Genomic DNA, 14,957 nt, shown 5'->3' with positions numbered 1-14,957 from the left:
AATATCATATGATCTTACTCATTTATGGAATATAATGAACAACATAAACTGATGAACAAAAACAGATCCAGAGACAGAGAATCATGGATCAGACCGTCAAACCTCAGAGGGAAGGTAGGGGAGGTTGGGGGTAAGGGGAAGAGATCAACCAAAGAACTTGTATGCATGCATATAAGCCTAACCAATGGACACAGACATCGAGGGTGAGGGCATGAGTGGGGGGCGGGTACGGGGGCAATGGGTGGATAAGCACACATATATAATACCTTAATCAATAAAGAAATTCAAATACATATTTCCTAGCTTTGGCCACTGAAAAGGTCTAGAAACAATGACCAATAAGATAGCATTATGCAAGCCAGACTGTGGCCTGTAATATTGCTTCCCACTAATAGAAATCAGGGCCTGGAACTTTCTGTCATACCAAAAAGCAAGGAAGCTATCAAAGGCTACTAGGATCATGTCTAGGACAGGAGACAATTTGAAGAGGCTCCCATTGGCTAATGATGGGACAATCTGAGTATTGATAAGGATAATAAATGTAGTGGATTTCAAAAATATACATTTAAATTCATAATTTCATAATAAAATTATAAAAATACTCATTGATCATTTTTGAAGGATGATTGGAAACTGGTAATTAAGGAGAAAGCATCAACCTTTTGTTCTTTTTCTATGCAAAATATATATACTTTGTGTAGTAATCAAGTGTGATCAAATAGTTGATTGGGGAGGTTTCTCTTTATGTAAGTACTCTAGCTAGTACATGAATAGGAACAAAAGACTTTGATCACCATTTTGCAATCTTTAATAAATTAAAGGATCATAAGTGGCTGCTGTAAAATTAATGAGATACTTCATTTTTCATACCAAGACATTGAAACATAAGTATTTTAAATTTACAAATATCTGTAAATGGACCAGTAACATTTCAAGTGCTCATCAGCCACATGCACATGTGGGTAGTGTCTACAGTACTGGACAACACAGCTCTAAAGTACACATGACCGTTTCTTCAATAAATGATAACAATGTGAGGACAAAATGAGAGGGGGAAATCTCTAGATTAAAAGTGAACTAAGAGACAATATTAACTAATTATAACATAATAATCAACTAGGGAACAATACCAACTCAATATTTGATAATATTAAGGCTGTTAGTTTTTTAGCTGTTGACTCTTGAACAACATGGGTTTGAACTGCACAGATTCACTTATACATGGATTTTTTTTCAATAAATACATACAGCACTTTATTTTCTCTTCCTTATAACTCTCTTAATAACATTTTCTTTTATCTAGCTTACTTTATTGTAAGAATACAACGTATAATATGTCTAATATATAACATGTGTTAATTGACTGTGTTATCAGTAAGACTTCTGGTCAACAGTAGACTATTAGTTAAATTTTTTGGGAGTCAAAAGTTATATGCAGATGTTTGACAGAACAGATGTTGATGCCCCTAACCCCTGCATTGTTAGAGTCAATTGTATACTTAATGTTAAAAAAGGAAGTGTTATAGATTATATAATATATGTGCTTCAAAATAATTAGGGTTACAGACAAAATAAGATTTTCCATGAATTGATAGTTGTTGAAGATGGCAATAGGTTCATCAAGATTCATCAAACTACACTTTCTACTTCTGTATAAGTATAGTGCATATTATTTGTCAGGTACTGATCTAAAGACTTTTTATGTAATGACTGAATCCTCAATAGGGAAAGTATTACCATCTATAATAACAAAAGTGTGTAATATGCTAATTTGACTGACGTCCTTCTGGATGACCTTCCAGATGAAGCTGGGGCTGCGAGGGAAGCCCGGGTCCTGGGTGCCAGAGGGAAGCTGGTGCTGGCAGCCAGGAGAAGGAAGGCCTACTCTTGCACGAATTTCATGCATCGGGCCTCTAGTCTACAGATAAGGAAATTGAGGCATGGAGAGGGTAGGTGCTTTGCCTAAGTTCACAAGGAGGCAAAGTCTAGGTTCAAATCCAGGCAGTTTGGCTCATGGCTTGTTAATCATTATACTCAATGATCTAGTAAATTAAGAGCCCTTATTAACTGTTATTAACTGACTAATCAGGCAAAGGTCTCAAATCCTATCTAATAAAAGAGTAGTATGCAAATGGACCATACCTCCAATATACCCACAAGCCACGTCCACCAGCCAATCAGGAGAGAATATGGAAATAAACCCAACCAAGATGGCTGAGGCCAGGGAGAGCAGGAGGGAGGCTTGGGTTTCCCTGGCAATGGAGGAAGCCAAGCTTTTCACCTGCCCTTGCTGGCCCAGGCCTCTGCTTAAGGCTACAAAGTTTCAATTATAGAAGGTAAATAAATCCCAACAGAAATGGCTGTGGCCACGGAGTGAGCAGAAGGCTTGGCTCTGCTCCAGGCTACAAAGTTTCAATTGTAGAAGATACATAAATCCCAGATACCAGGGCCTCTGCTTGGGTCACCAGGGGGCGTAGCTGGCCTGCAAACCACCACAGGCCCCTCGTCCAGGCCACCCCATGCCCCAAGGGAACCCCTACCCTGATCTAGGACACCCTTCAGGGCAAACCAGCTGGCCCCCACCCGTGCACCAGGCCTCTAGCCTATCTAATAAAAGAGTAATGTGCAAATTGACCATCACTCAAACACACAAGATGGCTGCCCCCATGTGGTCAAAGATCCTGCCCCCATGTGGACACAAGATGGCCACCACAAGATGGCCAGCAGCGGAGGGCAGTTGGGAGGGACCAGGCCTGCAAGGGAGGGCAGTTGTGGGCGATCAGGCCAGCAGGGGAGGGCAGTTGAGAGGGACCAGGCCTGCAGGGAAGGGCAGTTGGGGGGTACCCAGGCCTGCAGGGGAAAGCAGTTGGGGGGGACCAGGCCTGCAGGGGAGGGCAGTTAGGGGTAAATAGGCTGGCAGGGGAGCAGTTAGGCATCAATCAGGCTGTCAGGGGAGTGGTTACAGGGTGATCAGGTTGGCAGGCAGAAGCGGTTAGGGGCAATTAGGAAGGCAGGCAGGCGAGCAGTTGGGAGCCAGCAGTCCTGGATTGTGAGAGGGATGTCCGACTGCCTAAACGTACTGCCTAAACAGGCCTAAACGGGACATCTCTTGAGGGGTCCCAGATTGGAGAGGGTGTAGGCTGGGCTGAGGGACATCCCCCCAACGCATAAATTTCATGCACCGGGCCTCTAGTTATATAATATTTGGCTAAGGTCTGCTCTATATCAGAAGAAACACATTATCTCAGGGGTGTTTTCTGTTACATAGATACATATGCCTATTAAACTGTTTAAACGTTTTATTTGCACCTCAAAATTTGCAAGGCATGTTTTATATAATTCTGCTAATAATAAAATATGGCTAATGTGGGAGATTACAGTTCATAAACTTTATTGCTAACCACACAAAAATTACAATAATTTTTTAAAAATTACAATAAATTTACTGGCTGTTTTCTTTTGCAATCAAGAGCTAAGCCCCAGGAAAAATTCAAGAAGGCCTTCAGCTCTCACCTCTGGTTTACCTTGAGGTTCTCTACAAGCAAGAAGTAAAGGGTAAGTCAAAGTTGTAAACTGCCTGTTTAAGAGAAGATATGTCAAACACAAATAAAAGCCCTTTGGTAAATGCTGGAAGACTTACTGGCTTATGATTTAAGGAAATCTATGTCCAATCATTAACTAATTACTATGTTAACCAGAGATTTCAGTGGCTATACATGATATAGAATATAATTTTTACTGAATTAGTCCAGGAGAGTCACTAAATAAACAAAATAGCAGCAGCAGTAACTACAACAAATTGCAACAACAAATCCTGGGGAGGGGAGAATCTGATTTCCAGAGTGGCCACATTGTATTATTTAAAATACCATATTTTCAACAAAAATTACAAGACACACAAAGAAAAAGAAAGGCATGGACCATAATAGTAAAAGAACACACACACACACACACACACACACACACACACACACACAGTCAATGGAAACTGTTGAGGAAGGCAAGAAGTTATACTTACTAAATAAAGACATTAAATCACCCATTATGAATATGTTGAAAAACGTAAAGAAAACCAGGTCTAAAAAATTAAAAGAAATTATGACATCTCATTAAATAGAAATTCTGGAGTTGAAAAATACAATAACTGAAATGAAATGAAAAATTCACTAGAAAGGTTCAGTGAAAGGAAACAGCAAATTTGAATAGCACAATGGTTTGAATGTTTGTGTCTCTGAAATTGATATGGTGAAATCCTATTGTCCAATGTAATGGTCTTAAGAGATGGTGCTTTGGGAAGTGCTTAAGTCATGAAGGTAAGACTTGCATGAATGAGATTAGTGTCTTACAAAAAAAGAGACTCCAGAGAGACCCCGAGGTCCATCTACCATGTAAGGAATGATGAAAAGTCTGTGACCTAGACGAGAGCCCTCATCTGACCATGCTGGCACCCTGATTTTGAACTTCTAGTCTCCAGAACTGTGAGAAATAAATTTCATCCCATTGAGGAAACATGCACATGTCTTGCCTCCTGTCCTAGTCCCAGAGCCTGTAAAGGGGAACCCACAGGACTGGCTAGGGAAGAAGAGGAAAGTTTGTTGTAGAAGGAACTGTCTAATGGATCATATGGATTTCTAAACATGGAAAGGGAGAAGAAATCACTTGAAAAACGACTGTGTATTTTTTCAGGTCTAATGAAAGAACAAAGCATGCATAATGGAATCCAACTCTTGGAAGATATCAAAAAGGAAAGTTTCAAGTCATTTCTTGTACAAAATAGCTGTTCAAATTAACATACAACCATTTCAGTCTTTCTAAATAAAAGTTTTTTTTTAAGCTTCAAAAACTTCTTCTGTTGTTTATAAGCCATCCAGTCTGCTGTGTTTTGCTATGGAAGCCTGAACAGACTAAGATAATCAGGCAGAAAAAATAACTGATGACCTTGAAGAAAGATCAGTTGAGATTATTCAGACTGAGTACCAGAAGTAAAAGAGAATGAAAAAAATGAACAGAGATTCTGTAGGTCAACAAGAATACCAATATTGGGAGTCCAAGAAGGAGAGGAAAGAAAGAAGTGGGCAGAAAGAAAATTTGAAGACATAATGGCACAAAACTTCCTTAATTTGATGAAAAACATTAATTAACCTTCATATACAAGAATCTCAATGAACACGAAGTAGGACAAAATCAAAGAGACCCATGCCTAGATATATCATAATCAAATTGTAAAAGACAAAGAATCTTCAAAGCAGCAAGAGAGAAGGGACTCCTAATGTACAAGGGATCCTCAATAGACTGTCAGCTAATTTCTCATCAGACATCATTGATGCTAGGAGGCAGTGGTATAACATCCAGAATGCTGAAAGAAAAAATGTCAATGAAGAATTCTATATGCAGCAAAATATCCTTAAAAATGATAAACAAAAACTGAGAGAATTCACTGCTAGAAGATCTGGCCTACACTAAATACTAAAAGGGTATCCTTCAAGTGAAATGAAAGGACACTAGACAGTAACACAAACCTATATGAAGAAAAAATACCAGTAAAGGTAATTAAAGAGATAAAAATATATATTTTTGTTTGTAACTTTTTCTTTTTTTATTTAAAAGACAACTGCATAAAGTAATCATTATAAAATTGTGTTGATGAAATTCTAATGTATAAAAGGTGTAATTTGTATGACAATAATAACAGAGGAGGGAGAAGGGAATGAAGCTAAATTGGAACAAAGATTTATATACTATTAAAACTAAGTTAGCATTAATCTAAAATACATTGTTTTATGTCAATATGTTAATTATAATCCTAAAAAAACAACTAAGGTAGCTAAAAAGAATATTGTGAAAGAAATGAAGAGTTTATCAAATGGGGTACTAGAAAATATCTAACACACAAAAAAAGCAGTAAAGGAGGAAGAAACAAATAAAAAAGACACAAGAATACACAAACAAATAATAAAATGGAAGATATAGATTCTACCTTATCAGTTATTAAGTTAAAAGTAAATAGATGGAAAAATTAAATCAAATGGAGAGATTGGCAGAAGGAACTTTTGTTAAAATGATATAAATATATGCTATCTACAGAAGACACTTTAAGAACAAAAATAGATTTACTGTAAAAGGATGGGATAAATATACTATGTAACAGTATACAAAAGATAGGGTGGCAATATTAACATCAGACAAAATAGACAAACATTTTTACTAGAAACAAAGAAAGATATTTCTAATGATAAACTGTTTACTGTATCAATAAGACAAGTTCAAACATATTTTCATATAACAAAAGAACCTCAAAATACAGGAAGCAAAAATTTATGGAATTGAAAAGACAAAGACAATTATAGTTAAAGAGTTTAATGCCCCATTTTCAATAATGGATAGAACAACAATGCATAGGATCAACAAGGAAAGAGATAACTTGAATAAAATACTATGAACAAGCTAGACATCCATAGAACACCGAGACACTCAACAACAGCAGAACATACATTCTTTGCAAGTATACACAAATATTCTCCAGGAGTGACAATATGGTAGGCCACAAAACGAATTCTAATAAATTTTGTGGAAAGAAGATACTGACCAAGAGGGGCTCCTGGTGGCTAAGAGGGAAAAAAAGTCACAAAAGAGCCTAGCAGTCTTTCTACACAGGGGCATTTCACACAAACTGCACTTCAGGGAGAAGCCTAAACTGAACTGTCTGCCTCTGCACTGAACTACCTGCCTGCCGTGTTCCTGCCATCTGAGTCAGCCCTTATGAAGGAGTTCCAGGAATCCAATTTTAACAACAAAAAAATTAGAATGAAGCTAAACAAAACAGAGAATAGAAAGACAAAAGAGAAAATCAACAAATGCAAAGTTTGGTTATTTGAAAAGATTACAAAATGACAAACACTTGAATTGACTAAGAAAGAAAAGAAGACTCAAATGAATGAAGTCAGACACGAAAAAGGAGACATTGCTACTAACCTTATAGAAATAAAAGGATTATAAAGGACTAATATGAACAACTATATGCCAAAAAATTAGATAACCTAGATGAAAAAAAGAGACAGATTCCTAGTAAGATGCAAACTACCAAAACTGACTCAAGGCAAAGAAAATCTAAATAGATATATAAATTAACTTCCCACAAATAAAAGCCCAGGTTCAAATGGCTTCACTGATGAGATCTACCAAACATTTTCAGAAGAATTAACAGAAATCCTTCACTAACTCAAAAAATAGAAGGAAATAATTCCCAACTCATTCTATGGTGCCACTATTACCAAAGTAGAAAAAGACATTACAAGACCACCACAGACCAATATCTCTTACGAACATACTAGAGGTCTGGTGAATGAAAATTCATGCATTGGAGGGTGGGTCCCTCAGTCTGGCCTGCCCCCTCTCACAGTCCGGGAGCCCTCAGGGGCAGGAGGCAACCTGACGATCAGGGGAAGGCGACGCCCCATCACACCTCTGCTGCTGCCACTGCCGGCAGCGCAAGCCTCGGCCAGCCCTGGTTACCTGAGCCGTGGGTGGCCCTGGGTGGCTGGGAAGCCACCATCCAAGGCTTGCCTGCACCTTGGGGGGCTGAGGAGACTGGGGGACTCTGGAGGCAGGCATGTGGAGCGGCCGGGCCCGCCTGCAGCCCCGGCGGGGCTGAGGAAAGTGGGCGCTGCCATCTTGTGGCTGTGGGCGCCGCCATCTTTGAGGGCATGGCAGTCAATTAGCATATTCCCTCCTTATTGGCTGTGGGCGCTGCCATCTTTGAGAGTGGGGCAGTCAATTAGCATATTCCCTCTTTATTAGATAGGATACACAGAATTCTCAACAAAATACTAGCAAACTGAATCCAGAAACAAATAAAGCAATCATAAATACCACAGCCAAATTGGATTTGTCCAGGAATACAAAGTTGATCTACTATCTAAAAATCAATCAAATAATTAAAATATTAATAGAATAAAGAACAGAAATCACACAATCATCTTAACAGATTCAGAAAAGTATTTGACAAAATTGAACAAACCAGAAATAGAAACAAACTTTGTCAATATGATTAAGACCATCTATAAAAACCCAAATCTAACATCAAACTTTATGGTGAACAGCCATATACATTACTCCTGAGACCACAAAAACAAAGATGTCCTCTTTCCTCACTTCAACATTGTATTGTAAGTTTTAGCAAGGAAAATTAGACAAGAAAGAGAAATAAAAGGTATCCAGATTGGAAAGGAACAAATTTCTATTTGCAAATGATATCATCTCTATTTACAGATGACATTTTCTTGCATATGGAAAACCCTGAAGAATCCCCACACATACACATATACTAAAAACTGTAAGAACTAAAACTAGTTCAGCAAGATTCAGGATACACGATCAATATACTTAATTCAATTATTTCTACACACTAGCAATGAACATTCAATAAAGAAATGAAGAAAAAAAATCTATTTAAAGTAGCAACTAACACCCAACCCCCACCAAAAAAATCCCCAGGAATAAATTAACAAAAGTTGTGCAAGACTTGTACACTGAAAAATACAAAACATCACTAAAAGAACCCTCTTTCCTTCACACACAAAATAAGAAGACATACCATATACTATTGGAAAACTTAATGTTGTTAAGATAGCAATATTCCCAAGACTGATCAACAGATTCAACACAATTTCATCTGCTTTTTTGGGGGCAGAAATAGAAATATTAAAAATTATTAAATAATTGGTTCTACACAAATTATAATTAAAGCTAAGTTCAGTGCTTATAAACAGAATTCAGAAATTAAGGAAGAGCCAGAGAGAATTAATTTTCTGCCAGGGACTCCCTCTGTCAGGAGAACAAAAAGAAACCATATGATTTATTCACCATGTCAAAAATTATGGTGCTTTCCTAAGGTTCATAATTCAAAGTCTGAAATAACACATAATTTATATTAAAGTCTAACCTGACATATATTAAAGAACACTTTAAGAAGCATTGGTCCAGTAATGTTTCAAGAAATTAATGTAAAGACTGAACCTCAGGATGTATTTTCTCATAAAAACAAAAAGGAAAACTCATTTTTACACAAAACATATTTGGAATAAAATCAACTTTCAAAGTATAACTTTCCAAAACATCTCTATATATAAAAGGCTAAGTGACTGACCATCTGGCTGGTACATATGACCTGCACTGGCAATTTAAAAATAAACATTGACTTGCACATGCATGATACATATAAAACTCTCATTAGTGCCAATCACACACGTGTGTTCAATCTGTCATTGTCAATTATGAATTTAATTGTTTTTGTTGACATTCAACATGAACCACATCGTGATTTATTCATTGACTGCCTGACTGTCCAACTGACTGTCTGGTACACATGACACTCACTAGCAATTTAAAAATAAACATTGATTCATGCATGCACGATGCATATAAAGCTCTCGCTGGTGCCAATCACACGTGTGTTTTAATTTTATAATACTACTAGAGGCCCGGTGCACAGATTCGTGCACTGGTGGGGTCCCTCAGCCTGGCCTGCACTCTTTCGCAATCTGGGACCCTTTGGGGGATGTCAGACTGCCAGTTTCGGCCCGATCCCCACAGGCCAGGCCGACATCCCCCAAGGGATGTAGTAGTGCTCGAAGCAGCAGGTAGCTGGGGAGGAGCCTGCACCACTCTGCTCATCCTGGCCCTGCTGTGCCTGCCACCACTGCTGCTCGGTAAGCTCGCTGAACAGCGCTCTTGCTGTGGGAGCACACTGACCACCAGGGGGCAGCTCCTGCGTTGAGCATCTGTCCCCTGGTGGTCAGTGCATGTCATAGCGACCAGTTGTTAGGTCGCTTAGACTTTTATATATATACTAGAGGCCCAGTGCACAAAATTCGTGCACGGAGGGTGTGTGTGTGTCCCTCAGCCCAGCCTGCACCTTCTCCAATATGGGACCCCTCGAGGGATGTCCGACTGCCCGTTTAGGCCCGATCCCGGTAGGATCGGATCTAAACGGGCAGTCGGACATCCCTCTCACAATCCAGGACTGCTGGCTCCCAAGTGCTTGCCTGCTTGCCTTCCTGATTGCCCCTAACCACTTTTGCCTTCCAGCCTGATAATCCCCTAACCACTCCCCTGCCAGCCTGATTGATGCCTAACTGCTCCCCTGCCAGCCTGATTGCCCCTAACTGCCCTCCCCTGCAGGCCTGGTTACCCCTAACTACCCTCCCCTGTAGGCCTGTTCCCCCACCCTCAACTGCTCTTCCCTGCAGGCCTGGGTGCCCCCCAACTGCCCTTCCCTACAGGCCTGGTCACTCCTAACTGCCCTCCCCTGCAGGCTTGATTGCCCCCAGCTGCCCTCCCTTGCAGGCCTGGTCCCTCCCAACTGCCCTCCCCTGCTGGCCTGATCACTCACAACTGTCCTCCCTTGCAGGCCTGGTCCCTCCCAACTGCCCTACCCTGCTGGCCATCATGTGGTGGCCATATTGTGGTTCCACATGGGGGCAGGATCTTTGACCACATGGGGGCAGCCATCTTGTGTGTTGGAGTGATGGTTAATCTGCATATCACTCTTTTATTAGATAGGATAGAGGCCTGGTGCATGAGTGTGGGGCGGCTGGTTTGCCCTGAAGGGTGTTCTGGATCAGGGTGGGGGTTCCCTGGGGGCGTGGGGCGGCCTGGGTGAGGTGCCAGCCACACACCCCAGCAACCCAAGCGGAGGCCCTGGTATCTGGGATTTATTTATCTTCTATAATCGAAACTTTGTAGCCTTGAGTGGAGGCCTGGGCCCGCCAAGGTGTGCAGGAAAGCTTGGCTTCCTCCATTTCTGGAGAAACCCAAGCCTCCTGCTCACTCTGTGGCTGCAGCCATCTTGGTTGGGTTAATTTGCATACTTGCTCCTGATTGGCTGGTGGGTGTGACTTGTGGGTGTAGCAGAGTGCTGGTTAATTTGCATATTACTCTTGTATTAGATAGGATACACTAGAGGTCCGGTGCATGAAATCTGTGCACGGGGGGTGGGGAGTCCTTCAGCCCAGCCTGTACCCTCTCTAATCCGGGACCCCTCAGGGGATGTCTGACTGCCTCTCACAATCCGAGACCACTGGCTCCTAACTGCTTGCCTGCCTGCCTGCTTGATCGCCCCTAACCACCTCTGCCTGCCTGCCTGATCACCCCTAACTGCCTCTGCCTCACCCCACACCCGGAACCAAGGATTCCCTCCAACTGGCCGGCCACAGGCACCCAGGACCCGGACTTCCCTCCCTCTGGCCAGCCACAGGCGCCCAGGATCCCGGGCGGCTTCGCCTGGGCCAGCCGCAGCAGTAGGGGACCGTGGGCAGGCGGCTTTGCCTAGGTTGCAGTTGCTGGTGCCTGGGACCGCGGGGACCATGGGGCATGCGGAGTATCCCTCTCCCAGGCCGCAGGTGCAGGCGCAGCTGCTGGTACCCGGGACTGCAGGGCAGGTGGCTTGTCCCTCTCCCGGGCTGCAGCCTGACTGGTCCCCATTTCTCTCTTGCGAGCTCATTTGTGCCTAGCTGGTCCCCATTCCTCTCTCACAAGTTCATTTGTGCCTGGCTGGTCCCCATTCCTCTCTCCCGAGTGTTGAGTGTCTGAGCCATTATGGCGTGATGACCATTTGCATATTAGCTCTTTATTATATAGGATATTATATGTACTATTTTGGCATGTAATTTTTTGCAGTAACATAATTACTACACGTATCTTTCTTCTAATTAATTTCCTTTCAATGTGCATGAATCTGTGCACCATGCCACTAGTAAAGACATAATTCTAAAAAAAAGAGAAAGGGGCTGGACTTCTACATAAAAAAAACACACCATAATTCTCCTAAAAGTATAATCAACACATGTACGTCAAAGATGTACTAAGTCATTAATGCGATGTAAGCAAGCTTGACAAGCTGGCTCAGAGCAGGTATGATAAACAGATGTATAGACAGTGGGAAAAGAATGCTGAAGATTGCAAAATTAGATAGAAACCTGGTAAATGTCCAAAGGACAATAAGACCATAACTTTTGGGATTATGTTGTCTCCTAGGTAGAAATAATTTGAAACTTTTCAATTTTCTACAAGTTAACATCTAACTTTAAGGGTCTGCATATTAATCAATAATAAATACTGAGTCAAACAACAAAACCTTCCCTGCTATGTCAGATGACCCTTAGATAGGCTGGTCTAATATGACACTGAATGGGCCTATCTTTGGCCTTATTTCTAGGTTTTGGATAATTTATCTTAATACAATTTATTCATTTCTGATTTTGATATTTTTTCTGGAAAAAGCAGGTAGATTCTATATTCACAAATAAAGTAAACTTAACAAATATAATGAAACAAGAGTATCTAAACAAATTAAACTCATCTTAAGGATGGGTATATTCTTTTTTTAAAATATATTTTATTGATTTTTTACAGAGAGGAAGGGAGAGGGATAGAGAGCTAGAAACGTTGATGAGAGAGAACCATCGACCAGCTGCCTCCTGCACACCCCCCACTGGGGATGTGCCCACAACCAAGGTACATGCCCTTGACCGGAATCGAACCTGGGACCTTCCAGTCCGCAGGCCAATGCTCTATCCACTGAGCCAAACTGGTTTCGGCGGGATGGGAATATTCTTTAAAAAACAGGAACTGATGTTGATGTATTCTTGATATTTTTAATGGTACTGGGTCTTGCAATGTGAAGCAAGAATCAGACCATGTGATATAGGATACTTCATTAGCAATTATGATGTGACTATCTGCCAATTATGGCTGCCACTACTGAGAGAAATGAAATTTGTCAAATTAATGCTACCAGCCCTGGGATTACCACAACTATCACTTAGGATTGCATTCAATGTGAACGTGCAATGGACTGCGAACATTACAAGTTGGGGGCAGTAAAAGAGCATTCTCTTTATTTCCCTCACATACAATGGTAAGTATTACCTTTACCAATTCTGGTTCTTCTGCCTGAAGATGATCTTCACCTGGCTGGGAAACTTCAGGACTCTAAGGGATACAGGATAAGAACACTCAGTGATAGGCTGCCTCTGACCTCCCGCAAAGCCTCAAAAAGAACCCACAGTCCACTGTGAATGTAGTATATATGGGGATGATCTCTTTTACTGTTTTATTTAGGGCTGGCTGATATCAAGGTCCCATAGTAACATCCAATCATAATCTCCTTTCACCTTGTTTGAAACTATAACAAATACACACACACACTAGAGGCTTTTAACAAAGAACCTATCAAAATAAAAATAAACTTATAAGAGGCCTTTAGATACTACATAATTCTCCTTTTTCATAAGAGGATGAAATCTATTCCTCAAAAAGCATCTATCTTGCTCAAGAATAATATTCAAAATCTACCAACACCATCTGTTTTCTACACTTGGATCATTACAGTGTTAGGGAGGGCAGCATGTCTCGGTACTCAGGAAATATTTTCATAACATTGTTTTCTTCCAAACCTTAGAAACTTTCTCTCTACAAGGTCCTGATTTTATAGATGAAATGAAATTTTACTATACCTTCTTGTACTGCTTATCAATTTTAGATTTTGTGTCATTTAAAAAATATATGGGTAAAGGTATTTACTTACATTTCATTGAGAAAAATGTTATCTTAGCTCTCCCCTCCCAAGTTGGTACAATGATGTGAACTTCAACCTTTGATAATGAGGGATGGGTTTGATCAGGCCAATACTACTAGTAGACAGATACTTTGGGTCTACTAATGAAGTCTAATATTTTTGTTTTTATTAATCTTTTCAAGGGTATGTTTTAAGGACTAGTTACAAGTTATATATATATGACTACAAAGAATAAAAGATCACTACTACAGGTTATTATGGATCATACTATAATAAATTCTATTTGTAGGCAGTACCTTTCTTCTGAATCTGCATATTTCAAAAGTCACTGCTGAACACAGCTTTCATCACATCAATACCCATCTAAAACACACTGGTGCACACGTGCGCGCGCGCACACACACACACACTTCAATGTCTTCAGAGAAACACTATACGATTCAGCTTAAATATCTCATTTCCACTATCTTTCAATTTTCCATCTTGAATCACTAGCTCACCCACTGTTTCTCTGCCTCAGAGTCTTGCCCTAAACTTCTTTCTCACCTGAAGTACCTTCACAAATACTTTGACAATTTAAACTCCTATTTGTAATTGAATACCAGTTTAAATCTATCCTCATGAGCTTTCCATGACCAATTTAGCCCATACTAAAGTCCAATTTCTTTTCTTACATAGAACTCATCATCTTTATCATATTGCTAAGCAATTATTACTTACCTAAATAAATTATGTAACCATTTCTTTTGTGCCTTATCTCAATGAGACTGTAAGCTCCCTATAGCCATGCACTGTGTCTTAAACTTCTTCTTCTCTCCATGTCATCTATTAAGCTTCATCAATTCTTTTTTTAAAATATATTTTAATATTTTATTGATTTTTTACAGAGAGGAAGGGAGAGGGATAGTTAGAAACATCGATGAGAGAGAAACATCAATCAGCTGCCTCCTGCACACCCCCTACTGGGGATGTACCCGCAACCAAGGTACATGCCCTTAACCAGAATCGAACCTGGGACCTTTCAGTCCGAAGGCCAACGCTCTATCCACTGAGCCAAACCATCAATTCTTAATGGGTAAAAAAGAGGAAATCACTGAGAGTGGACATAAGGGGAATGCTCCCTATGAATTAAGAGATTGAGTGTGTGTGTGTGTACATTTATTTTTTCCCAAATTTTCTAAATGAAATTTTCCAATAGGAAAATATCCCATTTTACTACCCCATAAATCACTGAAATTTCCTGGAAACAATACACATTTAACATTGTAAGTAAATTCCCAGACTGCCCATCATATCTAAAGATAGCCCTGATATTTTTTGAAAGATCTTGAAATTTGCTTCAGTATGTGTATTGAATCTTCCTATAGATTACAGCCTTTAC

The 14,957-nt window shown here is 40.2% G+C and overlaps 1 long non-coding RNA gene across 2 annotated transcripts in view; it reads right to left on the bottom strand.

The window, feature by feature from the left end:
• The window catches only part of LOC307115829, a 40,930-nt gene that overhangs the window by 19,428 nt on the left and 6,545 nt on the right, over window positions 1–14,957 (bottom strand). For both annotated transcript variants that reach the window (XR_013815131.1, XR_013815132.1), the window contains exon 4: window positions 12,928–12,990. This is a non-coding gene — a long non-coding RNA (uncharacterized lncRNA). The remainder of the gene's footprint in view (window positions 1–12,927; window positions 12,991–14,957) is intronic.

The sequence above is a fragment of the Cnephaeus nilssonii genome, assembly GCF_951640355.1.
Source record: "Cnephaeus nilssonii genome assembly, chromosome: 19".
In the NCBI taxonomy this organism is placed as follows: Eukaryota; Metazoa; Chordata; class Mammalia; order Chiroptera; family Vespertilionidae; genus Cnephaeus; species Cnephaeus nilssonii.
This window is presented reverse-complemented; position numbering and strand designations above follow the sequence as displayed.